This window comes from Bicyclus anynana, chromosome 20 (assembly GCF_947172395.1).
Source record: "Bicyclus anynana chromosome 20, ilBicAnyn1.1, whole genome shotgun sequence".
In the NCBI taxonomy this organism is placed as follows: Eukaryota; Metazoa; Arthropoda; class Insecta; order Lepidoptera; family Nymphalidae; genus Bicyclus; species Bicyclus anynana.
In genome coordinates, this window is record NC_069102.1 from 13,809,706 (window position 1) to 13,824,457 (window position 14,752).

The window sequence follows — 14,752 nt, forward strand, 5'->3', positions numbered from 1 at the left end:
GGCTTTCAAGAATGAAGTATATCTGGCTGTCGCAAGCTTTCTAACAAAACTACACAGACTGTATAGTCTTTTAGTATAGTGTATACAGCCACGCAACAGTTAGCACCTACGTTGTAGTGCCAGCCTGTGCAATCTTTCGCATTACCATAAACAGTCCGACACTGTTCTACACTCTGTGGAGATACCGTAAAAGGATAATGATTTCTGGCGAATTAGTGTGCACATTTTAGGCTACGTGGCTATCAGTCCACGTATAAAGGGTTTCAGGGTTCCGCACTTAAACGGTAAAACGGGAGGTGATAGATGGCTCGTTTGGAAGCCTCGTAACTTTAATTTCAAGTTGTCGACTTTAATTTTTATTATTATCAACATCTCATATACGAAACCTGAAGATTTAAAGTGATTTAAACTAAGTATAATATTTCCTATCTTTCTTTATTATCCTTCAAAATACATTTAAAATAAAATAACACTAAGAAATAAAAGGATAATAAAATCTAAATTTTATTAAATAAAATAATTATAAGAAATACATCCACCACCATCCATCTAATTGTTCACCCATAGACAAGCCGAATTGAAATAAATGAATTCTGACTTTAACTTTGAGACCACTGAACATCCGTCCGTCTTGTCACAGGTAACTCATGATACATGATAATTAGACACTTAAATTTTTTAGAGATTACGTATTTATGTTGCCTGTCTAATACTGAAAAATATAATAAAATAAATATTTAAGGAGACTTCCATACAACAAACGTGATTATTTTGCAGTTTATATAGATAATGGTACGGTACACTTCGCAAGTCCGCATCAAAGTTGGCCAGTTTTTCTCGGCACATGATGACCTTTGCATAAATGATGTCTACAATCGCGAGTCGCTCAGCTTCGCGGAAATTTGATCAATTATGACTATAAAAACTCTGATGATGAAAGTATCCAGGATCCAGTAGAAGTCTAAGACGATGTAAAGATCAAGTTACTAGACGCTGACCTTTACAGGTCATCTCCGCAATTAACCATAATGGAGGTAAAAAATAAAAAGAGCACTTTAATGATACGGGCGGGTACCGTATGGTTTTGAGAGCGGGTAACCGGTTTGATTCCTGGCAGCGAATCGGGCAGTAATGGGGGCGCGCAAAAAGTGTAAAACACGCAAAAACCGGCAAGGCGATCTCATATTGAGATAGCATTTTATTGTAATTACCCCGAGCTACGTTGATCATACAGCGAGAAAGAGTACTGTGCAGAGGAAATTGTTTATGTCCTGTCTATAACATGCCAACGCAAAATTATAGACTTAGGCCCGTATTAGAAGTTCCTTAAATATCGAACTTAAAGTTTAAGGATGGTGAGGAACTTAACTTAATACTAGCGGACGTCAAGCGGTTTTATCCGCGTAGTTCCCGTTCCCGTAGAACTATGAGGATAAAATATAGCCTATAGCATCCGGGGATACTGTAGCTTCCCGACAGTGAAAGAATTTCTCAAATCTGTTCAGTAGTTTCAGAATTATATCAATGCAAACAAACAATGAAATCTTTCAAAAATTCAAAATTTATTTATTTTAATTTGGCTTAGTTATTTGGATTTAATGGTGCAAAGTAAAGTCGAAAACTTACATTAAAGTTACGAGGGTTCCAAACAAACTTTTGACAAGAAATGAAAGAAAAACAAAAAGAAAAGAGAGAAGCTAAATTCTTTAAATTTTCTTAAAAGTCGCTAGATAGTAACTGGTGAAAGGAGACATGATTTATGCCGCGGAAAATATACTTGAAAGTTGAATATTCCTTCTCCAATTCAGGTTTGTATGCACATATTCTTGCATGATGTGTACCCAACCACTCTTGGACAATTGTACAAATGTCTCCAACATTAATGATTTTAAACTTATTTCGTGGTTGTTCATTATGAATGTTATTTAAACGGGTACATACCACGATAAAACGAAGAGATGTCTCCAACATTCTTTCTGTTTCAATTACTAAACATAAAAGGCAAATATAGGAAAAAACATTGACGTGTTGTGTTTGCCCATTAATATATTGATCTTAATTACGAATACGTTCCGTCTTTGCAAGAATAATAAAGGTATAAATAATATTTTTTCAATTTGCAATACCTTTATGCTGTCAGTATAATTATTATTTAGGGACACGTTATTTTTACACCATCGAACCATGTTTTACACCTCAAATTGATGTAAGCCAGTCGTTAATCAAATTTACAAGCGTATAAAAATCCCATCACTCAAGCGAACCTTAAATCATTCGAGTCAATTTTCATTTAATAAGAGCAAATCAATTACGCCGAGATGACTGTAATAGCCAAGTCGTTCAACGGGTTCAGTCCGTCGACTCGTCAGGCGACTGGTCTGGCGACGAGTCAACAGGTCTCACAACTAGACACGCAGTGTGAAGCATACGTCAGTTTTTTGTTCATTATCGTACGTGACGTATGATACAGCCAGACCTACCTACCTATTACATAGCTGAATATTAGTCAGCAAATGCCTAAATAAGTAAGGTAACTATGGAGTTTGGACCATATTGTGCAAATCGCTGTGTTACCAAGCCATGTCCACTATGGTCAGACAGACAGTTACAATATTGATAACTCTTAATAGGCTAGTTGACACTTTTTTTGATGGTCTTAAGTTGTTTATTATCGTTCTACTGGATTGAATTTTTTTTTTCATATTTTCTTGAAACGTGATTACATGAAAATTTTAGTTTTTAAATATGTTTTTGACAATACGAGCTAAAACGCCTGTCGGCCATGACGGTCTATATTTCAACTGTTTCGTGACATCACTATAATCAATCTCTTACAAACGGAGCGTTTGACAAAAATGCTAAATAGCAATTAGTTTGACGTTTAGTACATCAAGTGTGTTAGTGACGTCACAAAATGGACGACAGCGTTTTTGACGTTTTTAAAATTTTAATGAATACGTGATAATTTAAATTTTATTTCGGACCCTTATTTCATGTACTCCACGAAATTAATATTGTTTATATTAAATTTAATATGAGTCAACTACCCTATTAGAGACTCTTAAATTATGATCAACAATCGTGTCTTTACAGCTACTGAAACTAAGTAATTGGTCACTCTACACATGATTTCTAATATTATGTAAGGAGAAAAAAAAACACTTTTTTTTTATTCTTTACAAGTTAGCCCTTGACTACAATCTCACCTGATGGTAAGTGATGATGCAGTCTAAGCTGGAAGCGGGCTAACTTGTTAGGAGGAGGATGAAAATCCACACTCCTTTCGGTTTCTACACGGCATCGTACCGGAACGCTAAATCGCTTGGCGGTACGTCTTTGCCGGTAGGGTGGTAACTAACCACGGCCGAAGCCTCCTACCAGCCAGACCTGGACAAATTAAGAAAATCTCAATCTGCCCAGCCGGGGATCGAACCCAGGACCTCCGTTTTTGTAAATCCACCGCGCATACCACTGCGCCACGGAAGCCGTCAAAAGAGGCCGTTTTCGGTGGTTGAATGAACCACCATTGAAACTTTCTACCTTCTAAAGCCAAGTTCCATACTCCACAGTCGCCTACCGTACTTAGAACGAGCGTCGACAAACTCTCAGCTTACATAAAATGAGGAAGATGTGACCATTGCAGACTCATAGTCCACATAGACTAGACTGAAGATTACTATTCCCTGTAATCATTGTCTGTATAAACTGTAAGACGCAAAGACAAACGAAGGTTGGATGATTTGAAGGTTGTAGAAATGATGCGAGATTAAAAATGGCGGGAAAAAGCTGACGCTAACAATAGTGTGTGTTTTAAAAACAGATGCATTTCGATTATAAATAACCTCTCTGTTTACAAAACTAATTTCCGGGCAAATCTATTAATCGCCAGGAATAATTCTAAAATCATCATTGTCAGCCGATGGATACTTGAAATTTAATCTATACTTATAATAAATCTGTAGAGAGGTCAATTCTGTACATGAAATATATTTCCAAAATAACTATCAGGGGGTGATTAGTGATCGATACTGATGCCAAAAATGCAATCAGTAAATTTTTGTCTGTCTGTCTGTCTGTCTGTCTGTCTGTATGTTCTTTATAGAAACAAAAACTACTGGACGGATTTTAACGAAACTTGGTATAATTATTCTACATACTCCTGGGCAGGTTAAAGTATTCATTACGCTACGATCAATAGGAGCAGAGCAGTGAAGAGAAATGTTGAGAAAACGGGAGAAGTTACTCCATTTTTTAAGCTTCCGTCGCGTGTACAGTCTTAATGGATAAAGCTACATAGAAATCATTTATGACGGAAATGTTCTCCTTAAAATTATTAAAAAAAACACAACAGCATATATATGTCTATCTTTTATGGTTGACTCACAATAACACGTGTAACTGTAGTTATACATGAAATACGCTAAGCCATACGCGCGTGAATACTAATTCATGCTTTATGGATTATTTTTGTGTAACGGCTGCCGCGCTCGACGCGACTCGCGGTGGGAGGAAAAAATAGGCGTATAAATAAAGAAGTGCAGCCTTAATGAGTAGGGTAGGGGTAGGGTAGGGTAGGGCAGGGGTATGGTAGTGGTAGGGTAGTCGTAGGGTTGGGATAGGGTAGGGTAGTGGTAGGGTAGAGGTAGGTTAGGGTAGGGTAGGATAGGGGTAGTTGAAAGTTTATAACGACTTTCACGCGGACGAAGTCGCGGGCGTCCGCTAGTACTTATAATAAAACTTGAAATTCATTTTAATCGTTTTAATTTAGTTCAATAATTATCTCAAAGTTTATTTTGAAACGCCTACAATAACATTTGTTACGTTATTGATAAGTAAGCTCTTATAGTTTTAATTTCCAAGTTTAAAATTGGATCAAATGTCTGAAACTGAGAAGACCACAATAAATCCATCCAGGTTTTTACTAATATGGCCAATGTTTAATATTATTAAAATTTTACCTCTTTTTGTAGTTATATAAGCAGACACTTCGCGGTTTCACTCATGTAGTTTCCTTAAGAATATGAAGATAATATATAGCTAATAGCACTCACAGACAACGTGGCTTTCCAGTGGTAAAAAGATTTTTAAAATCTTTTTACCACTTGTCCGCTAGTCGTCGTCATCAACCCATATACGGCTCACTGCTGAGCTCGAGTCTCCTCTCAGAATGAGAGGGGTAAGGCCAATAGTCCACCACGCTGGCCCAATGCGGATTGGTAGACTTCACACACGCAGAGAATTAAGATAATTCTATGGTATGCAGGTTTCCTCACGATGTTTTACTTCACCGATTGAGACAAGTGATATTTAATTTCTTAAAATGCACACAACTGTAAAGTTGGAGGTGTATGCCCCGGACCGCATTCGAACGCACACCCTCCGGAATCGGAGGCAGAGGTCATATTAATTGGGCTATCACGTCCTATTAACTATATAAAATCATAAAATCTAATTTTATTAAAAACGTATCTCTCAAAGGTACATTTGAAAGTACCTAGAAGTGCATTAGGCTAACCGTTTTTCAGATATTTTCCATTTTGTAGGGATGGACTATCCCTGTTATCCACGCGACCACTCAAGGGTTAAGATTCTTGTATTAGGCAGCATTTCAATTGAAAATTAAGTTTTTTTTTTACTTTACTTTACAAGTTAGCCCTTGACTACAATCTCACCTGATGGTAAGTGTAATGCAGTCTACGGTGGAAGCTAACTTGATAGGAGGAGGATGAAAATCCACACCTCTTTCGTTTCTACACGGATTCGTACCGGAACGCTAAATCGCTTGGCGGTACGTCTTTGCCGGTAGTGTGGCCCACCAGCCAGACCGGGACAAATTAAGAAAATCTCAATCAGCCCAGCCGGGGATCGAACCCAGGACCTCCGTTTTGTAAATCCACCGCGCATACCACTGCGCCACGGAGGCCGTCAAAAAGTGACTGTAATAACTTTTTGGTATTCAGTAGAGAGTGGAGTGAAACTACAATCCAATGCTGTCTCAGACCAATTATAGAAGGACCTGTATCGCACTCATAGTCACGAACAAAATTGTCTGTCATTTTCTGAAGAAAACGAGCATAGATTTGGTATATATCTTCTACTAAACTAGAAGTTTTTGCCCGTTTTTTACACAATTTAATTACACAGAAAGGTATTTTTACGGAGCTCTTTAACCGACGAACACGATTACAACTATTTAACATCGATGCTATAGAGACACTTTTTATAATCGCATTAGATCGTTGATCATATACTTTGACAGAAAAGTAACGTTTAGCGAGGCAGGTCCTCTACAATAATTTGTCTGAGAATGCTGTGCAGTTCCGATTCTCTCGGATCACGTCTCGCGAACAACCGCAGGCGTATGCAGCGATACGCCTGCGGTTGTTCGCGAGGTTACAGTTAAATTAAACTTATAGATTTGTGAGACTACCGCCACTTTCTTACTGCAATTTCAAATTATTATGTTGTTTTGTTCGATAAAACTGCTTTTGCTCCAGTTGTTAGATTGTGTGACTATGTATAATGATATCCTGAGTTTAGGTGCTGTAAATATAGTAATTGTTTTTAAAAATATACTTTATGTGATACTGATAGCTACAACACTAAACTGTCGGTATCCCCCGATTTTATTCAATTTTTGGGGTTTTCACCCAGTATGTTACAAATTTTAAAGACGTATTCACGTCAAAATCATCTCCTTTCCCAATTAGTGGATAATAATGGATAATAAGTGGTTAATGAGTAGACGAGTAATGGAGACGCATTACTCGTCTACTCATCCACTTCCTTTACACACAATATGTCCTCTTTCACACATTCCAGCTATTCTTTTCTTCACTTGGAAGACATAAGAGGAGAGGAAGCCAATAGACAGGAAAGAAGTAATAGAAAGGAATAAAGAAAATAGACAAGCCGATGGAAAAAATTGTTCTATTTTTTAGCTGGTTGTTTATTGCATCAAAATTTGAACTCAATCGGTGCAGAAATTTTTGAATTATTGAAGCGCACCTATCTTAACATTTTGATATATACCAGTAGATGCTTGAATAATATAACTTTCACAACTCATTGTGGTCTCATCATACTCGTTCAATTTTTACTTTTTTTTTATTCTTGACAAGTGAGCCCTTGACTACAATCTCACCTGATGGTAAGTGATGATGTAATCTAAGATGAAAGCGGGCTAACTTGTTAGGTGGAGGATGAAAATCCACACTCCTTTCGGTTTCTACACTACATCGTACCTGAACGCTAAATCGCTTGGTGGTACGTCTTTGTCGGTAGGGTGGTAACTAGCCACGGCCGAAGCCTCGCACCAGCTAGACCTGCACCAATCAAGAAAACCTCAATTGGCAGGGGATTGAACCCAGGACCTCCGTCATTAAATCCACCGCGCATACCACTGCGCCACGGAGGCCGTCAAACTACTTACTTGTTCAAATGACTCTAAACCACAGTTACACTGCGATAGTGGTAAAACTTCCCAGCGCCGCAACACACCACAACGCAAGGCACCGCACCGTGTGATTTGTTTAGACATGACACCTGTCGGTAACCGCGACTGGTACACCGAAGAATGAATATTTTATACTCAGTTACAACCGTGTTTCCGTTTTATATATGTACTTATAAGCTAATATTAAAAAAGAGGTAAAGTTTGTGGTATTGTATGGCGTAATCTCTGGATCTACACAGCCGATTTTGAAAGCAACGTTATTTGTGAGTGTCATAGGCCGTATTTTATCCCCGTATTGTTATCTAAATTAAATGTCACGTGTCTCAAAACGGTGAAGGAAAAACATCGTGTGGAAACCTGCATACCAGAGAATTTTCTTAATTCTCTGCGTATGTGAAGTCTGCCAATCCGCATTTGGCCAGCGTGGTGGACTATTGGCCTAACCCCTATCATTCTGAGAGAAGACTCGAGCTCAGCAGTGAGCCGAATATGGGTTGATAATGATGATGATAATTCTTATGGGAACGAGAATTACGCGGGTGAAACCGCGTTGCGTCGGCTAATTAGTTAATATAGTTAGAGACGCACAAAAGACGTTGTTTTTGTTAAGGCTTGCGTTCTACGTCTCGCTAAACTGAGGATTATGATGACACTTGCACGGCCCGTTCATGCAATTTCGTACTTCTGACTTAGCTACTGACGGACTAATGGTTAGCCATTAGTCAAAGAGTAAATTAATATAAGGGCAATTAGTTCGTTAATACAAAACTACCTGAACGGGCCGGGCAAGTGTTGTACGATGACGTCACGTACAATATCGCCACTGTCAGCGGGAGTCGATATTTATGCGAACTTTGAATGCATGTAAAATCATAACTATTTAGTACTAGCGGACTCGGTCAAGCTTTGCTTTGACTTACGCCTACCCCTACCCTACCCTACCCCTTTTTCTTTGCTATAAACCTCACGGAGTCCGAGGCCATTCCAACGAATGCAAAACCGTGGAAATCGGTTCGTGCGTTCTGGAGTTATAGCGTCAGGAAGGAAAACTTGACTTATTTTTATAAAGTAGATTAAATAAAACAAAAAGTAGTGTATTTAAATGTATTTAAATGTATATAAATGTTCTAATGTAACAATGTTTCAAGTGATTTTGCATACCTAGTAACATTCTCTACCCAGTTCTAACATGACATTCACAACAGCACCATAGAGGTTAAAACGTAGAGGCTATACCACTCCTATGTCCAAGTAAGTACTCCACTAGCTCATGATTGGCACCGTCGGTTCATCTCACAAAGTAGCATTGTTCGAACGACGGACGCTCTGTCATACAGTAATGGCCGGCACAGTTTGTTGTAGCATTGACTACTGGACATAGTGACCGGTTTGTTGGAACTCTAACGCAAAGTTGATTCGGTTTACATTGTATGGAAACAGTGGTTGGTGAGGGATCTATCCTCATCACGACTATGATGGCAGGATTATAATAACTAACAGTTGATTTTTTATCCGTCAAATGACCGGCAAAGACGTACCGCCAAACGATTTCGTATTCCGGTACGATGCCGTGTAGAAACTGAAAGGTGTGTGGATTTTCATCCTCCTCCTAACAAGTTAGCCCGCTTCCATCTAAGACTACATCACTATCGGGTGAGATTGTAGTCAAGGGCTAACTTGTAAAGAATTAAAAAAAATCATGCGATAGAATTACTTATCATGATTATTTTTCAGGCAATGAAAAATTTCAAAGATTTTAGACATACAACTAGCATTGTACAGTTAAAATCTCCTGAGGATGCTCTGGTTTCGAAGTAAAACGTATTCGTTGGATATGTGTGATGTTTTCTCCTAAAACATAGCAAAATCGATCAACTACTTATTGTACATACCTAATAAACGTACGCAAACTAATGCCTGATTTTTTTACAATATTCAATGTATGGAGACCAAAAATTTTAAATAACGTGACCCCGACGTGATTTGAACACGCAACCTTCTGATCTGGAGTCAGACGCGCTACCGTTGCGCCACGGAGTCTTGGCGGCTGACGACCAAATTGTGGTACCATTGATATGCACTGATTAGTAATCATACAGCTGATTATTATTATTGTTTTCTAAAGATTTGGTTTATCGCCTAATTATTTAAATTGATTTATAAGTACTCGTATGATGTCTTATTCATACTTAGTTCTTATTGTTAAAGATTAGAATTCGATAATAACAATTGATAGTATAATTTTTTTATGTATTACTAACTGACGCCACGCGGTTTCGCCCGCGTGGTTCTCGTTCCCGTAGGAACACGGAAATAATATATAGCCTTCCTCGATAAATGGGCTATCTAACACTGGAGGAATTTTTCAAATCGGACAGTAGTTTCAGAGATAATCGTGTTCAATAAAAATTAGTAAAATATAGGTAATCCAAAATCTCTTTTTTCCCTGGTTAAGCGTGCGCCCAAAACACTGTCATATTTATTTTAAGCGAGCATTTTTGTTACTTTTGTGAGAAATCTTTACCCTTCATTTGGGCCCCCAACTAATTTTGATACAAGGCCCTCCAAGGCCCTTCTACGCCACTGAGGGTCATAGCACACATATCAACTCGGAAAAGGATCGTATCGTTGTCTCGCCGTCAACTAGGCATCGCTTCGGCTACAGCTAGGCAACGCCACGCTTACATCTCACCGACGCGCGAGCTTACCTGAGTAGGTATATGGTTTTAATTTCATCTTCATTCCTCCACTCAAAGTCACACGGCAGGCGATGGACCGAGCTCGGAGTACCTATAACTGCGTGATCAAATCAGAAATGATAAGATCCGCAGAAGAACCAAAGTCACCGACATAGCTCAACAAGTCGCGAAGCTGAAGTGACAATGGCTCGGACGTTGGTGTCTCAAAGTGCTGGAATGGCGACCCCGCACTAGAAAGCGCATTGGTCGATCCCCCACCAGGTTAACTGACTACATCAAGTCGACTCAGAATCGTGTAGAAGTCCCTACAAAAGACCTGTGTCGTGCAGTGGACGTCCATCGCCATATATTATGATGACCACTACATGTCCCCGTATTTTTTTATGTACGGTACCCTAAAAAATATCCATCGCCATATATGATGTCCTTGTTTTGTTAAATGTACGGTACCCTAAAAATATATATAAAACATTTCTCCAAACGGTATAAGCCAAGGGGCATTTAAAGGGCTCTTTATTTTCAGTTTAAGCAATTCCCGCCGAGTCACGTGACAGGCAGTAAAGTACTACTCGCCAGCGATAAATGAGTTTTCTTTTAAACTTGGATTAGGAGCGCCCTCTGTACTCACCGGCGCGGCGTCACAAATGGATGGCTGCTCGTGAAATATATTGAAGGGGAAGCTGCCATAATGTTCGCGGAAAGAATTGTATGAAAAAAACAGTTTTCAACTTTATAAGTCGCTTATACAGGGTGTTGTGGAGTATGGAGCCGAACTGCATTTTTTAACTAAAAAAATCTTTTCATGTTTTCATACATAGTAATCCACGTAATTCCGACTATCCATGTAACACACGTTTTTATCTATCCTTGCATTTAAAAAAACGCAATCGTAGTGGTAAGACTCGATATCGACGAGATATTGGAATTGGCACTCCGCACTTCACTAGTAAGCTACTTTATGATATTTGTCTATACTAATATTATAAAGCTGAAGAGTTTGTTTGTTTGTTTGATTGAACGCGTTAATCTCAGGAACTTCTGGTCCAATTTGAAAAATTCTTTCAGTGTTAGATAGCCCATTTATCGAGGAAGGCTATAGGCTATATATTATTCCCGTATTCCTACGGGAACGCGAACCACGAGAGAAACCGCGCGGCGTCATCTAGTCAATGAATAAGTTTGGCTAGGTTATAATATAAGGATGCGATATAAGGGACACAATTTAAGATCTAATTACAAAAGAAACATTTTTTACTCCGAAAATATTCATTTTAAAACACCATGTTCCTTAAACATTTTTAATTAATTTTTCTTAAAGAATATAACCCTAGAAATTAGAATTATGGAAAATACTCCATAGCACCCTGTATAGCTGCGTTCAGCAGTAAGCGGACGCCCCGCGATTTCACCCGCGTAGTTCCTGTTATGGTGGGAGTACGGGAATAAAATATAGCCTATTTTATACGCAAAAAATGTAGCTTTCCATTGGTAAAAGATTTTTTCGGACGGCTTCAGTGTGCTCGTGGTGTTCGGGCCGTCCACATCTCTTGTTGTCTAATTCTTTATGGGTTACTTGGGATAGGCGGGGAGAGTGACTTGAGTGGAAAAGGGAAGTGTTTGTTAACAGTCAAAGGTGCCTTTAACCCTACACACAACGTTCACAAATGCGTGACTTCACTCAAGGTCATTCTCTGCCATTCTAGGGTCTTATTTTGGTTACAGTTTAATTTGTTAATTAAGTTGTCCTGACAAATGTTGTGAATTAACCTTTGTTCGACAGTACTTTTCTTATTTTTGTAATCACTTCTGAGTTAGCTAAAAGTATGGAATTTGGATACCAAAAAATCGAGTAAATAACTGGGCTATCATGGCTCTACGACTTGATCAGCGAGGCAATTAAAATACGAGTATTTAATCATTTATTTAAGTTTAGATATAAATATTAAATATAAGTGCGAGGTGGGTAGATGGGTAATGATCGTCACAATCGCTTCACGCGGCATTAACTCCAACATACTCCTTCAGTCGTAAAGTATCAGATTTCTGTCCCCGCGTCGCATAAAAACTGAGTTACGACTCTTGCCGTGTCCCGGGGACATCCATCCGACACGACGTGCCACTTTATATCTAATGTGCCACTCTGTTGAAGACTAGCGAAGGGCCCTGACGTTGCTCGTTGATTTAAATTAAAAAAAATACGTGAAGCATTAATAATTGTGTAGGATTTCATATTAACCTTATTTTTTTTATTCTTTACAAGTTAGTCCTTGACTACAATCTTCCCTGATGGTAAGTGATGATGCAATCTAAAATGGAAACGGGCTAACTTGTTAGGAGGAAGATGAAAATCCACACCCCTTTCGGACATCATACCGGAACGCTAAATCGCTTGGCGGTACGTCTTTGCCACCAGCCAGACCTGGACCTATTAAGGAAACCTCAATCGGTCCAGCCGGGTATCGAACCCAGGACCTCCGTTTTGTAAATCTAACTACGCCACGGAGGCCGTCAAAATTTAAAACCTTAATGAAATCAAATATACGACTATACTTACTAATATTGTAAATGTAAAAGTAAGTCTATTATGTCTGTATGTCTGTTAGCTTTTCATTACTGTATCGCTGAACTTAGTGAATAATATGAAGACAAGAACTCAAGACTCCTATATCTTACTATACTTAACTTCTCTACGGTGCTAGAATTCGTAGCCTGGTGATCGGACCAAGGTAACATGTAACCAAATTAACCTTTTTGCCTGCGATCTTTCTAAGCAGTTTTGGTACGAAATTGTTACAGACAGACAGTGTGTTCATTCATAATATACGTATAGTGTATACGCCACTTTATATCAAAGTGGCACTTGATATAAAACGGCGCACTCGATATAAAGCGCGCTTAACATTCGGCAGCCGGCCGCGCGTCGCTCGGGGCGGTCGTGTCGCGATAGTGGCTGTGGCGGGCCAGGGGATGTGCGGTTCTGAAATATTATTATTTTCTAGCGGATACCCTGACTATTTATTTATTTATTAAAAAATTACAAAACATAAAAAGGAAAAATTACACGGACAACCACAAAAATCACAAAGATTTGACCATGGTGTCCATCTGCAACTAAGCTTAAAAATAACTTTAAGTATAATAATATTTTCTTCCAAATAACTTTAACTTTAATAATAGCATTAAGACAATTTTGTTATATTTTTACACTAAATTAAATTAGGCAAGTACTTAATATTTTATGTGAAATTCATAGGTATATAACCTATAAATTTGACATGAGATACTGTTTTTTTTATCATCCAAGTGTATAATCATTTTTTGAAGTATGAAACTTCTTTTTTAAAAAAAGGAGTTGTGCACTTTTTTGGTATGGGTAAAAAATGTTGAACTCGCGTCAGGGTTATCGGACCCGGCTTCACATTCTACTAAAATTGGTAATTTGCACCACTAACACTTAACCAAAATGTAAAATGTAAAATTGGTACCAAAATGATGCAACCGTAGCAAATGTCTAAATTTCTAATATTTCAAATTTAAGGTTTAAATATTTCGATCTGAAATTTCTATGCAAAATACTTCAGATTCGTAGCAAAATTACTCTGCGACGAATAAGATGAAGTAAACTTAAATTCAGCAAAGAAGAAAACCGTAATTTTCTAATTTTTTCTGGCTCCAAGCATCACATTTCCCCGCGGCTAGGTGCGGAGACAGTGCGGGGGACTCATTTACGAGCGCGCTGATAAACGTGCGCTTTATAAACTCGTCTGAACTGCCTTTATTACCACCAGCCGCGCGTCAGCCGCTAATGTGAACTGTTAAATCTGTTTTAATTTATCTATAAAGGGTAACGGTGCAGATGATTATAATATACTCATACGTTGGTTTATAACCGAAAAGTCCTGGGTTCGATTAGATTTTGAAACTAAAATAAGGTGATTGTTTATCACATTTTATTTAAAAGGAATGTGAAATTGATGGAATATGGTAGATTATTTTTGTAGCCTATCCGGTGTTCTTAATTATGAGCTTAGCCAGTAATTTCATGAAATAATTGAATCCCTATTTCCCTTAATAATGAAAAAACTTGAGAATGAGAGAGTTTCATATTTTTTACGTTTTAAAAAACTGGCTCTGTACCTGGCCGTTTAAATAGGCCGATGATGATAGCATATAAACCTATGTAGGTACTTGTTATCCCATCATTCACAAAGAATCTATGTGGATCTAAGCAGGTGAAACCGCGGCGTACAGCTAGTTCTAAATGAAATGTGAAATACGTTTACTTTCAGCAAAGAAAACTCGATGTTTTGCTTATCAAATATATCTCTTATTGTCCAATGCCATACAGTTTAAAATTGCTTACTACGTTGCTTAATGGTAGGCCAGATTTTATGAGCGTATGTTAACAGCGACTGTATACGCTGGGCCACGGCTCTGTGGCAGAAGCGGTTAAAAGATTAGGCTAAACTTACTTAGTTCTAAATTATATTGTGTGATTGTAGTAACAAAAGAAAACTGGTTCTTTATTGTAGGCTTTTTCTGAAATAAAAAGCCACGTTTAAAACTGTAAAATCGGTTATGATAATAACCGGAACCA

General features: G+C 38.2%; 1 protein-coding gene and 1 non-coding gene across 13 annotated transcripts in view; both read right to left on the reverse strand.

Annotated features, from left to right (window-relative positions):
- The window catches only part of LOC112044815 (protein prickle), a 408,579-nt gene that overhangs the window by 340,127 nt on the left and 53,700 nt on the right, over positions 1–14,752 (reverse strand). The gene's annotated exons all lie outside the window — the stretch shown is intronic.
- Trnaw-cca (transfer RNA tryptophan (anticodon CCA)) lies at positions 9,425–9,496 on the reverse strand. Its single transcript has one exon. It is a non-coding gene; the product is annotated as a tRNA-Trp (tRNA).